General features: G+C 40.2%; 1 long non-coding RNA gene across 2 annotated transcripts; it reads left to right on the top strand.

Moving 5' to 3' along the window:
* The first annotated feature begins 3,468 nt into the window (after positions 1-3,468).
* Positions 3,469-13,262, top strand: LOC146362323 (uncharacterized). Of its 2 annotated transcripts, none has more exons than XR_014799156.1 (5): positions 3,469-3,819; positions 4,885-4,989; positions 10,659-10,813; positions 11,342-11,457; positions 11,564-13,262. It is a non-coding gene; the product is annotated as an uncharacterized LOC146362323 (long non-coding RNA). The 2 variants fall into 2 exon arrangements; XR_014799157.1 differs by having other exon boundaries at positions 11,339-11,457.
* Positions 13,263-13,710: the final 448 nt, after the last annotated feature.

The following is a 13,710-nucleotide window of genomic DNA, read 5'->3' as shown; positions in this document are numbered from 1 at the left end:
TGATTTTAGATGCACTATAACATCCTCCGATCTTGTGGGAGTAAGTTTGGCTATTTCCACAAATTTAGAGTAGTAGTCCACCAGAAGCACATAGTTGCTGTTGTTAAACGTAAAAAGGTCTGCTCCAACTTTTTGCCATGGTCTCTCAGGGAGTTGGCTTGGCATTAAAGGTTGCACTGGGTTGGTACGCTCTTTGATGCATATGGTGCAGTTTTTCACAAGTTCATTTATTTGCCCACTCAGACCAGGCCACCATACTGTCTCCCTGGCTCTCTCTCTGCATCTAGACATTCCCTGATGTCCCTCGTGTAGGGCAAAGAGGACAGAGTGGCGCATAGCAGTAGGGATCACTAGTCTGGTGCCTTTCAGTAGCAGATTGTCGTGTACCGTTAAGGTGTCTCTGAGTGGCCAATATGCTTTAATTGGGCCTGTGAGATGGCTGTATTCTGGCCAGCTGCTCTGACAAAAAGCCATGACATCTGAGCATATGCTGTCGGTTTTAAGCTGTTCCTTTAACTGTGTGATGTATGTCGAGGTAGCAGGCATGCATTTGACTATTTCATCCACATATATATTTGTGTCATCCAGTAGTTCAGCTGTAGCCTTAGAATTAGGGTCTTGGTTAACGGGTGCACGTGACAGTGCATCTGCTGTGAGGAGTGCTTTGCCTGGAGTGTGTGAGATGGTGTAACTGTACCTCATGAGCCTTAGGCGGAACCGTTGGATTCTGGGTGGAAGCTCGGTTAGAGCTTGCTGTCCTAGCAGGCTGACGAGTGGCTTGTGGTCAGTCTCTAAGGAGAAGTGTCTCCCGATGAGAAAATCTTTGAATCTTTCACAACCCCATGTTAGTCCAAGCGCCTCCTTCTCCACCTGTGCATACCTCTGTTCTGTTTCCGTTAAAGAACGAGACGCATATGCAACAGGTCTCCATTGCTCTCCCTCTTTTTGAAATAGGACTGCTCCCAGTCCATAGGAGGAAGCATCTGCAGACAGTTTTAACTCTTTGTTTGGGTCATAGAGTGCAAGAATGGGAGTTGACGTCAGATCGCCTTTTAGCTGATTGAACGCTTTTTGCTGTGCGCAGCTCCAAACCCACTGATTTTTCTTCGAGAGCAGGTCTCTTAGGGGTTTGTCTTTTTCGGCCAGTCCTGGGATGAATTTGCCTAATTGGTTAACCATCCCGAGAAAGCTGCGCACTTCACTGACGTTTGATGGCTCTTTCATTGCTGTGATCGCTCTAATTTTGTCTGGGTCTGGCTGTACTCCCTCCGCAGACAAAACATGACCGAGGAACTTCACTTCCTGTTTGCTCAGGTCACATTTCTCCAGGTTTAGTGTGACACCGGCCTCTTGTAGTTTATTGAGCACTGTGTGCAGTCTGGCGTTGTGCTCCTGCTGATCCTGTCCCCAAATCAGGATGTCATCCATGTGACAAACCACACCTGGCAGCCCATTAAGGATCACTGACATTCTACGCTGAAAATGTTCTGGGGCTGACGCTATTCCAAAGGGAAGTCTGTTAAAGTGGAAGCGCCCAAAGGGTGTAATGAACGTTGTGTAGTGTGCTGACTCTGGTGACAATGGAACCTGCCAGAAGCCTCTGTTTGCGTCTAACTTACTGAAGACTTTTGCTCCCGCCAGGGATCCAAGTGTCTGTTCAATCGAAGGCAGGATGTACTTTTCTCTGCACACTGCTTCATTGAGGTGAGTGAGGTCAACACAAATACGTACAGAGTCGTTTTTTGTTGGCACTGGGACCATACCTGCACACCATTCCATTGGTTCTTCAACTCTGCTGATTACTCCCATGGACTCCATTCTTTCCAGTTCCCGTTTCACCTTTCCTAACAAAGGGATGGGGACCCGTCTTGGTGTGGCCAGGGAAAAAGGCACAGCATTGGGTTTCAACTTAATCGTATAAGGTTGTTGCATTAAACCTAATCCCTGACACAGCTTTGGGTAGTTCTCATTCAACACATTCATGTCAATACTGTCAGCTCTACACACAAGGTTCAGCTTGACACTTGCTGGCCTGCTTAACAGAGCTATGTGCAAATCTTTGATAATGTACACATTTTCCTGTATCCCCTGTTCACCTTTGCAAATTGTTTCACTGCTCATACCCAACACATCAAGTGGAGTACCACCTGGACCAAACAATGGTCTATCTGGTTTACATAACTCTGTCTCATTTTGGTTTATGCAGTAATACATCTGGGCTGGGATAACAGAGACGTCAGCTCCTGTGTCTATCTTAAATCTAGCTTTGTGGTTTCTGATAGTAAGGTCTGCATACCAAGGATCTGAACCTGCGTCTACAGAACCAAGAAACACGGGTGTATCATCACTTTTCTCTGTTTCTATCACATGCACAGATTTACACACTTTACTGAAGTGTCCTCTTTTACCACATGAGTGACATGTTGCATCTTTTGCTGGGCATTGTCCTTTACCATGCGCAGGGGTTTTCCCACACCTGTAGCATGATCTCCCATTTGGTGTTTTGTCCTTTGTTGTGCATTTACGTTCTCTTCGGGGTTTGAATGTTGAATGCTTTTGTTCCCTGTGCTTCGCTGTCACAGCATCTATTTCCATCTTATTTTCTCCTCTGATGTCTGTCTGTTGTTTTTTGATGACTTCAGACTGCCGGGCCTGATTAACCGCTTTCTCCAACGTCAAATCTTTGTCCATTTGAAGTCTCTCCGCTAAGCTGATGTCCCTCAGACCCACGACGAGGCGATCTCTTATTAACTCATCGTGCAGTGCACCATAACTGCAGTTTTCAGCTAAAGCATAAAGTGCGGTGACAAACGAGTCAACAGTCTCATTAGCTTGCTGTGTTCTTTGATTAAAGCGGGCTCTCTCATAGATAATGTTTTTCCTGGGAACAAAGTACGTATCCAAAGTGTCTCTTACTGCTTGGTACTGCTGCCTTTGTATGTCCGATAAAGCTTGCCCTCGGAGGATATCATCTGCTTCATCCCCCATGCAGTAGATGAGTGTGTTTACCTGGTTAGCCTCTGAGCTAAGGTGCAGGTTGCTTGCAAGTCTAAATCTTTCAAACCTCCTTATCCACTTTTCCCATTGCTGTGGCTTTGAGAAATCAAACAGCTCGGGAGGCTGGATGGTGAATGTGGCATTCGGGGGTAAGTTGGCGTTAGCATTATAGCCGCCGTTAGCTTGCTGGTGGGGCGGTGACGTGCGAGGCTGTGTAGCTGTTGCGCTAGCTCCCGCTTCTTCGTCCGACATCTTATCGTCTGGAGAAAAAAACTCTTTACCGCTCCCAAAGCCGCTTGCTGTCACTCCCCGATGACAAGGCTCTTACTGCAATCCCGCTTCTGACACCATGTCGTGGTTTTAGGCAAGGATTCAAGCGACACCTTGTAGAGCACTCAAACTCCGACCTTTATTGTCCACTTCCTGTTTTAGAAACCCCTTTCACAATAAAACCGGTTATACACAAACAGATTATACCACAGTGACGTATACTGAACACAATAAATTATATAATGTAAACGACTACCTGAAAAACAGGTAGAACGATACTTTTGTATCGTTTATTGCATTTATGGAGGGAGTGATGTATGCTGGGTAATGGCACAGCTAGCGACTGGATGACTTTATTCACCCGCTTCGGCTGTTATCAGTCCATACAATGGGCGTTATTAGCACAAATCAGTCCCATAGATATGGGCCATCTCCTGCTAGATTGTTCAGAAGGTTGTTCTCATCCATCCAGATGGAGGATCACTAACAGGAGCGTGGGAAGACTCCAGAATCCACTCTGGCTGGAATCCGGTGGATATGCAGTGTGTACAGGTAAGACCATTTAAACGGACAGCATTTATAGAATGACTATTAAAAGTCAGCGAGTGTCAGTAATGTTAATGTGGTTAGGTTAGTAATACACCAAGTGCTAATATAACAGCTTTAAGATGCATTTGTAGATATTATTACGTGTTTTACCGTCTTTATGGTGCTAGCTTAAAGTTACGGTGTAAACGTTAGCTTATATTGTAGTAAGGCTGTTACTGTTTAAACAATGTTAGCACAGAAATATTAGCTTCTGTCATGACTGATGAAGTTACTAGTTAATAAAGTTTTCAGTAAAGTGTTTAATCGCAGCCACAGACTGACAGCAAATATGTCGATTAGCTTCAGTGCATCTATAATAAATATGTGCAAGTTTCAGTGCTTCGTTTAAACTGTATGATACTTATACTGACCCAGGGTCAGTTTAAAATACAATCCTAGCTGTGTGAACAAAGCCTGGCTCCTTTGATCCTGCATGACAAACCTCAGAATGCAGGTTATTATTACTCTTTCCTGCTGGCACACCTGAGAGTCAGCTAGAAACTTACAGTGACGTGGACATCATGCAAAGACTGCCAGACTCTGTAATACTGCAAATGATCAGTGACTCATGTTAACACTAAACTTTAAACGGTACCTCTGTGTCTCTGTGTGCTGAACATCTAGGATTGAGTCAGGCTGCATTGACTGTGGGACTTTAATGTGTTAAAAGCAGGTTGAAGACGGCTCAGAAACATTTGAAGATTAAAATTTAGCATTATGGCTGCTGGTGGTTTGTAAAGCCTCTACTCAGCTGTATTTTTGTTACTAATTTACGTTCGTTGTTGTTTAACACAGATTTCAGAAGGGCAAATATGCTTAATAGTTTACCTAGATTTCATTTGTCAGTGTGGGACTGCTGAGTCACCTGAAGAACTCATTTCATTCATTCTCCACATGATGTTCATTTACAGAAATGTTTCACAGGAACTGATTTCTCCCAAAGGGTGAACTAGTGTGTTTCCATAGATTACCTCTGCATGAATGTACTTCTTAAATGAAGGCAAGTGTTTGTCCTTTTTTGTTCCTCAGGTACAGTACGTGATATCAAGGGCAGGCGGTCAACACTGGGGGTAGACAAGAAGCAGACGTACTTCCAAGAGGGAGCTGCAGTGAGGACACAGCCAGGTCACTGAGGTCAGAATCTGAAACAGCTCAGGTTTATATTTTAGGTGTTATAAAAAATCAAAATGTATTTATAAAGAAACCTTTAAATAATAGTCATAATTATGATTATTATAAGAAATATCAAACATTTAAGTTGATTTTCTGTTACACATATTGTGTTAGCCCTGCAATAAACTGGCAGCCTGTCTTTGTCCTGTATCAGCTGGGATAGGCTTCATCCTCCCGCAACCCTGAATTGGATACATTGTATTCCAATTATGTAATCTGATCATTTACAAACTCAAGGTATCTAATCAAAATGTAAGTAATAATTATAAAATGGGAAAGCAGAAATAAGTGTGACATGAATGTAAATGTGTGAGCTGACATAGAGGACAGCTACATGTAGTCTGAAAAACCTTTGTTGTCAAGTTTGCAGGTATATCAGCACGAGACATTCTTACATAGAAGAGACTGTTAAAGTCTCTAACTCAGTGAAGCATTATTATATATTATATATTTGGCCCTTCAAAAAAAACAAAACAACTTTTTTTTTTCTTTTTTTTTCAAATAATGGTACCAGGCACATCTCTTTCCAATAAAATGATGGGGGGAAGGTGGTGTGACTTTCATTTGGGGGAGGGGAGACTTCTTTCTGTAAGCTGCACTACATGAGAGACATCTCCATTAGGACTGTCACTATTTTACATGTTTATAGTGAAATAAATGTATATAAAAATACTTGCATGTGCATGAATATGTTAAGAAGTATATTTGATTATTTGTTCTACTTTTTAAAATTTATTTATACAGTAAAACTGTTAATTTTCAATCATGCCTCAAGGCAACACTGCGCAGTTAGCTTAATTTTTTTCCGGCAATATAATGCATTGGCATATGTGTCTAGAGATGTTTGTGTGCATTAATATGATCATAGTTTTTTATTTTACAGTCTGCTGATAATTACATGACATGGATGTAAAAAGCCTTTATGGAAGGAACCCAAGGGAAAGAAAGTGAGGACAGTGAGCTTTCAGGGAGTGACAGTGAAGTTGAGGAGTGGATCCCTGAATCAGGTTTGAGGGACACATAGGAGCTCAGGGGTCAGTTGGTAAAGTAATTGTGTGTGTGTGTATTACTTATTGTTGTGGGTACACAAATCTGTTTACACACTGACATTGTGAGGTCTCGTCTACTTTATGGGGACAAATTGCAAGGTAAATTATTCACTTTTTTTTTCCACTTTAAATGAGTCAGTCTTTTAAAACTACTAATGCCTTAAATATTCATATTACATTTTAATTATTTCGTGTGGTTTAACCCTTTAGATCCCAGTATCTTTACATAACCGCACAGGTTTTTTAACAGAAAAAAATGAAAAACTTAAATATTTTCCATAAAATACATTTCAAAAAATATTTGATTGTTATTAGAATTAGGTCTTTAGATGGGTCAAAAAATCCCTCACATTTGTGTCCCTAAGGCCCCAAAACGGTCCCTCCCCAAAAAGTGCTAAAAATTTTAATATATTAATATTGTTTTCCACTTTAAATGAGTCAGTCTTGTGTTTTTAACATGTTTTAATGCTTAATATCTTGTTCTATTTAATCTCAACAAGCCCCTAAAAACAGTCAGTGATCACTGTCTGCCTCCTCGGTTTTTATTACTGCATTTTAAAACTCAGTCTGTTTTTTTGGGGAATGTCCCCAAACCTTACGATGTAACTACAGCCCAGGCGATGCATTAATGACTAACCCTTATATTGTGGATGGATTATCTCAGTTGTTCTCCTGACAGAAGTTTGGTCCTTTTACAGCATCCTGCCATGTGATTACACATGACTTGTCCTTAACCGGGATATCGGGAACCCTCACGTTAACTTTGATTGAGTGGAAAAAAGTTAGCGTTCATCCTTCAGCTTCACTATGTAATTCAGTATGCTGAATCTTAGCATTGAATGTCCACAATATTCTAATCAGTACAATTTAGGCATTCACTCCACCTACAGTATCTACACCTGTGTGGCAAATGTGTGGTAAAGATATAGATAATGAAATGTAATTATTATTAAATGCCATGCCCTGAGTCCCCATAGCCAATTATGCTAAGTTTAGCTAGTAAACTAGTTTGCTAGTGTAGCTGTTGAAATGAATTTTGATGGTACGGATATAATAGGATTCACATTATTGACATTTTACTACATATACACACCATTATTTGAAAACAAAAAAATCCTCAGTTGTGAAATGTAACTCAGTTGTCTCAAATATTACATTTCAGTTAAAATTCAAGGTATATATATTTCTGTTTCATATCATTTATAACTTGTGACTATCTAACAGACAATTATTAGTATACAATGAACACTGGCTGAAAGCTTTAGTTATATTTAAGGGCAATATCCCAAAAATAAACTAAAAAGATTTGATCCTTGTACGTTTCACATAAAATGGAAGTCAAACTGATGCAGGAAATATTCTTTAATTGGACAGAAAACTGGGCAATATAATTTACTTATGATGTGAAGATATCAGAGCATTAAAAAGGCTGATGTTTGGGTAAGAGGCTCTAACAGGAGAGAGATGATGCAGAAACATGACATTCTTATAAAATACTGACACACTTTATGAATAATAATAATAATAATAACTCTATTTATAAAGCGCTTTCAAAAAAAAGTGCTGTACAACTAAAATAAAAAAATAAAAGCGATACATAGCAATACAGGTAAAAGACACAATACAAGTTAAAAACAGTAAAAATTTAAAAACTAAAAGCCATAGAATTAAGACATGTAAGATAGGGTGAACAAATGTGTCTTCAGCTTAGTTTTAAAAACCTCCACAGAGCATGCCTGCCTAATATCTTGAGGGAGGGTGTTCCACAGAAACGGGGCACGAAAAGAAAAAGCACGCTCTCCAATTGTCTTTTTTCTGGCTCTAGGAACCTTTAGAAGGCCAGAGTCCTGAGATCAGAGAGCACGGGATGGAACGTAAAGATGTAAAAGGTCGGAGAGGTATGAAGGTGCCAGTCCGTTTAAAGCCTTGTAGGTGAGCAGCAGGACCTTTAAAATCTGCTTGAACCTGACAAGGTAGCCAATGAAGAGAGTTCAGTACAGGGCTAATGTGCTCAAATTTCCCAGTTCTTGTTAAAATGCGAGCAGCTGCATTTTGCACCATCTGTAGACCTCTAAAACTTTTCTTTGGTAGCCGAGAAAGAAGAGCATTACAATAATCAATACGTGAGGACACAAATGCATGGACAAGAACCTCTGCAGTGTCGCTTGACAAAACTTGTCTGATTCTGGCTATGTTCCTCAAATGATAAAAGGCGGTCTTTGTTATCTCTTTTACATGAGACTCGAAAGAGCACCATGTCGAACCACACATGGTGTGTACAACTTTGCACAGGTCTTTGAACCTTTGATTTAAATGAGCTGCATACTTTTCCCATTTAAAACCTTCACATCCTATGAAAGAATTGTTATTATCTCCTCTAGACCTTTTTGAAAATATGAAATGTAGAATGAGCTCCACCTGTGCTTCTTTCTTTCTCTTGTCTGTAGATTAACAGTTCACAGGCTGGGTTCTCGTTAAAAATCTTTAGATTTCTATTTGGTTTCTTAACAATGTCTCCATGAAGCCCTGTGACACAAATCAATTAGTTAAAGTACAGTCATGTCTTAAAGACATCAAGGCCTGGATGACCTCGAATTTCCTGCTTCTAATTTCAGGTGAAAGCGAGTTTTTGTGCTCGACCCTAAAAATGTTAGAAACACAGAGTCCAGATACTTGACTCCCTCTGCATCCTTGTCTTTCCCCTCATCCCCAACCAGTTGCAGCAGATAGTTGCCCTCCCTGAACCTGGTTCTGCTGGAGGTTTCTTCTCTTTTAAACAGTCGTTCCCTCCCAATGTTGCCAAGTGCGTGCTCATAGGGAACATCTGGTTGTTGTGTTTTTCTTCTCTAATATTATAGGGTCTTTAGCTTAATATGCAAAGTGACTTAAAGCAATTACAGTTGTGAAGTAGTGGGAAATAAATAAAATTCAAATTGGCTAATTGCAAATGATAAATGATCATTTATACAGTCTATCAAAGTGATTATGGGGGATTTCTGCTAAGCTGCAGCCTCTCTTCACTATAACTCCTGTTAAAACTATTTTAGGATCATGTTCTGTTACCAAAACAAATACCACAACATTGAAGTCTAGGGAGCCAGCTTCAGTGTTAACTTAAGCACAGCTCAGTAATTTCTTAAGCTGATGGGTAGTTTTTGTTTTTACTACCCAAGTTACTAGCTGCTTGTTAAACAGTAACTTCAAACTGTCAGTAAAACCAAGTCCAGCTCAGTTAACTCATGGATCATTCCATTTGTAATCAACACGGGTCTTCTGCTCAACCATCCATCATTTTCATAAAAAATGTTATGATACAAAGTGTGGGCACATATGATGAGTGCTGTGAAATTTTAGGTTCAAATAATAAATACTCCTCAAAATAAGTTCCTTTGAAAAATGCTCTGTCAGCCCACTTTCAGGCATGTTATTTTTTCACGCACTGAAATCTGATGCCATCTCAAAGACCAAGAAAACTCCCTGAAGTTTTCAGACATCAAAATGAATGAGGCTCTATAATTTTGGAAAAATGATGCTCTTTCATTTTATTTTCAACCTGGACTAAGCAAAGTTGTACTACTAAAACAAAAATATCAGTAGATTTTCCTGTCCAACAAGAATATGTGCATATTTTTCATTTGCGAGACTTGAGGGACTCCATTTCAAATCATCAGAGGTGCGGTTGCAGGGTGGTTGGTGCCTGTTGTGGTGGTAACCACTGAACCATACCGCCTAAAGATTATGGCCACCCGTCTGGTGACTCAGGAGGGGAAAGAGGTGATCTACCTGCACTGTGCATAGTGAGGGTGGAGTGCTGCTGACTTCGAATGAGAACACTGTCAGGTGGTGGAAGGAATGCTTTAAGGACCTCCTTAATCCCACTGGCATGTCTTCCATGGAGGAAGCAGGGTCTGGAGACGAGAGGCACAACTCGTCTATCTCGCGGGTGAGGTCACTGAGGCAGTTAAACAACTCCTTGGTGGCAGGGCCCCTAGGGAAGATGAGGTTTGCCCTGAGTTCCTGAAGGCTCTGGATGTTGTAAGGTTATCTTGGTTGACACGCTTCTACAATGTTGCGCGGCGATCAGGGGCGGTACCTCTGGATTGGGAGACTGGGGTTCCCATTTTTAAGAAGGGGGACCGGAGGGTGTGTTCCAACTATAAGGGTATCACACTCCTCAGCCTCCCTGGGAAAGTCTATGCCAGGGTGCTGGAAAGGAGAATCCATCCGTTAGTTGAACCTCAGATACTGGACGAACAATGCAGTTTTCATCCTGGTTGTGGACCACTGGACCAGCTCTTTACCCTCACGAAGATACTGGAGGGTGCATGGGAGTTTGCCCAACCAGTCTACATGTGTTTTTTGGCCTCGGCATTCGACCGTGTCCCTCGGAGTGTCCTGTGCATTTGATGTTTGATGTGGAGCTCTTATGTAGTGATTACATTTTTAAGATGTAATTTTCAAGTGAAAAACATAATATTTATCTGTTGCATAGTTTATAGTGCGCTGTTTTATGCACTGGGTTATCATGTAGAGTTCTGTTTGTCATCTAGCACCATAATCAGGTTTTGTTTTCCATCTTAGATTTTCCAGCTGCTGTGCCTGAGCAGCCACCCAGAGACCCTTTGCTGCAGTTAGTCTCCCTGCAGGAGGCGTCTAGCTGCTGGCTGCTTGATCCAGCTCTGGCTGCTGCACTGGGACAGACCAACGAGGAGGTGGAAAAGTCAAAGCCTGAAAAGGTGCACTGCTGTCAATTTAAATATTAACACAAAATGATGATGTGAGATAAAACAGATTTGATTCTATAATTTGAACAAAAACACACAATGTAATTAAAAACACACCATAAAACAAATAAAATGAAGTCAAACTAAATGTAGGCCTGCCTCACAGCCTGAGAATAAACATCTGCATATCAGAAGCTAAAACACTGGTGGTAATCACACTCCTAACCTCCCACTGAGCTGCACCAGCGTCTGATATTATCCAGAAACCACACGGCAGCAGAAATTATTTTCCTCATCAGTTGTTGTAAAAACATGTCAGCACATTATTTTAGAGCATTTATGATATCACAGTTTGGGATTTCATCAGGAAGAGCATCCAGTGTAATAATCTGCCAAATCAAATATGCAGAGCTGCCCACCTTGGTGACCCTGTGTGACAAAGAAGTACACAAACATATGTAATATTACTGGTTGTAGAAAGTAAAATGTGTGTTCTGTCTGTTTTATTTGATTGATTGATTTGGTGAATTAAACCAGCAGTGAAGTGTGGGCCACCATTCTGGCTCTGATCTGGCTTCATGGTTTCAAGATGGATGCAAAGGACGAGTGGGAGCTTCTGGCTATGAAGGCTGCCTCGTGGCTCTGTGCTCACAATGGTACTAGCAATGATCGTAACAGATAAAATAACAGCTTTAAAAAACTGTTTCATTCTACAGCTTTCCTCCCACAATCATTATTTTAATATTTGTGTTGTGTTTTTAGCACCGTGTGTGTCAGAGTGTGTGGATGCTGGAAATGTCCTGCTGGGTTGCAGCGTGAAGAAAGAAGCTCTGGGACTCTGAGGGTTTTCTTAAAGTAGCTTCATCTTCAGAGTGAACAGAAGCAGGTCTGCTTACTCCACACTGCCTTTGATACAGAGCTGTTTTATATCATCAACCCCTTTTACATGTTTATTTGTCATGAATTATGTACCTAATTTTGGTTTTACCATTGTGGAAAAAAAGTATGTCAAAATTGTCTGAATACTCCTAACACAGTAGAAGATTGGACCACTGCTGTGGCAGCTCATTCAGAAAGTGTTTTAATTCCTTTTCTCTGCCACTAGATGGCGATTATGTTCATACTTTTACTGATTTCACACAGAAACACCAAAACCAATCTAAGAAGAGTCTTTTCCCTTCCTGTTATAGTTCTGAAAATGGCTTCAGTTCAGGACATTTTCAAGATGGTCCTCAGTGAATTGGAGTGAATAGAGCTAAACATTTAAAATAGCTATTTACAGTGTTTACACCATCTTCAAAACAAAAAAGTCTATCCTAGCTTTTATTTTTAAAAAAGTAATATTTTTATGGTCAAATTGAAATGAAACTATACAGAACATCATTCTGTTTCTCTCGCAGGAGTTACAATTTTATCCATAAAACACTTTCATTCTGCTAATTGACACTGATTGATCCTTGAACATCTTAAGACAGCACATAGTCTTCATTCATGTTTGCTTATTCATGACTGTAGTTATATTTACATCTGAATTTTCAAAAACTGCCTGTTTTGTAATGACTTTTCAAATAATAATTAGCATAAAAAGTTATGAAATCTATGTTTGGTTTTTTATTTCTTTGTTGTAACAATTTTGGAAATAAATTGTATATTGGCGTAAAAGTATCAATATATTTGAGGTTTGAGCAGCAAAGTTGAGTACCAGGGTTATGCTCCTGAATAACTTCCCAAGTCTTCTCTGCCAATGCCAAATAGCTTTCTGGGTGCTGCGCTGCACTGTCAGAGCACACCTCCTTATCTAAGGTTTTATGTGTTTCTTATTCTCTTTAAAAGTTCTGCTGAGGGCCTCCTATACTCGAAGTCTAAGAGCCAACTCTGTTCTTTGGCTCGACTTTCTTCCATAATCTTTTCACTTTTGTGAGAAATAAAACACAATTTAAGAACAGATTGTCATAAAAAGAAATGACATCAATAACTACACCAAGGACATTCAAAACAAATTTTAAACTTGGCTTAAAGACCATAAGTCTGATCTGAAAATGTCGACCAACTTCAACATTTAGCTTGTGACACTAACTTGTCTCTCTTCCACAGTGTGTTTCTTTTGTCCTGCTCCCCTCTCCCTTAACCAGTTGTGGCAAATGGCTGCCCCTTCCTGAGCCTTGATCTCCCAGAGGTTTCTTCCTGTTAAAAGGGAGTTTTTATTTCCCACTGTTGCCAGGTACTTGCTCAAAGAGGATCATTCAATTGTTGGGTTTTTTTCTGTATTACTTACTGAATTTACCTTACAATATAAAGCACCTTGAGGTGACTGTTGTGTTGATTTGGCGCTATGTAATTAAAACTGAATTACATCTCTGAAGAAATGTTACATGCATGTTTTGTTGCCTTTTTAAAGTGATGGGGGAATAATTGTAATGGGCTAATAAAAAGGGACAGACGTGCTCTGTGTAAAGATCAACCCTTTGACCATCATTCACTGCATCATTAATTGCTTTAACTTATAGTCCATAATGCTGTAAAAACAAAAAAAGAAAAAGCTGAGTCATTTTCACATTTTTATTGAGGTTTGAATTCAGAAAGTCTGTTGCTGATCTCAGTAAATGTAACAGGATGTCTCCGTCCCTGCCTGAAAATTTACAGATGTGGATAAAACAGGATAATGTGTTATTGTCAGGTTTGAGTGAATAACAGGACCCAAATGCAGGACTTCCTGAGAAGCCACAGGCAGTTTATTTACTTCACTTACTATTTATATCAGTTTGGTCAGCAGTCACGTATAGGTTCAAACAAAATGGCACGAGGCTGCAAAAATATTTATCATCTAGTAATCTTTATTAATGAAAGCATGAGTGTACCCACCAAAACACACCAAAGAACCCAACCCCTGTTACAGCAACTGGCTTCTT

Source organism: Perissodus microlepis, chromosome 22, assembly GCF_051167445.1.
Source record: "Perissodus microlepis isolate ML-2025 ecotype Zambia chromosome 22, ASM5116744v1, whole genome shotgun sequence".
In the NCBI taxonomy this organism is placed as follows: domain Eukaryota; kingdom Metazoa; phylum Chordata; class Actinopteri; order Cichliformes; family Cichlidae; genus Perissodus; species Perissodus microlepis.
The sequence above is the reverse complement of the archived record's forward strand: the minus strand, read 5'-3'. Positions and strand labels throughout refer to the sequence as shown.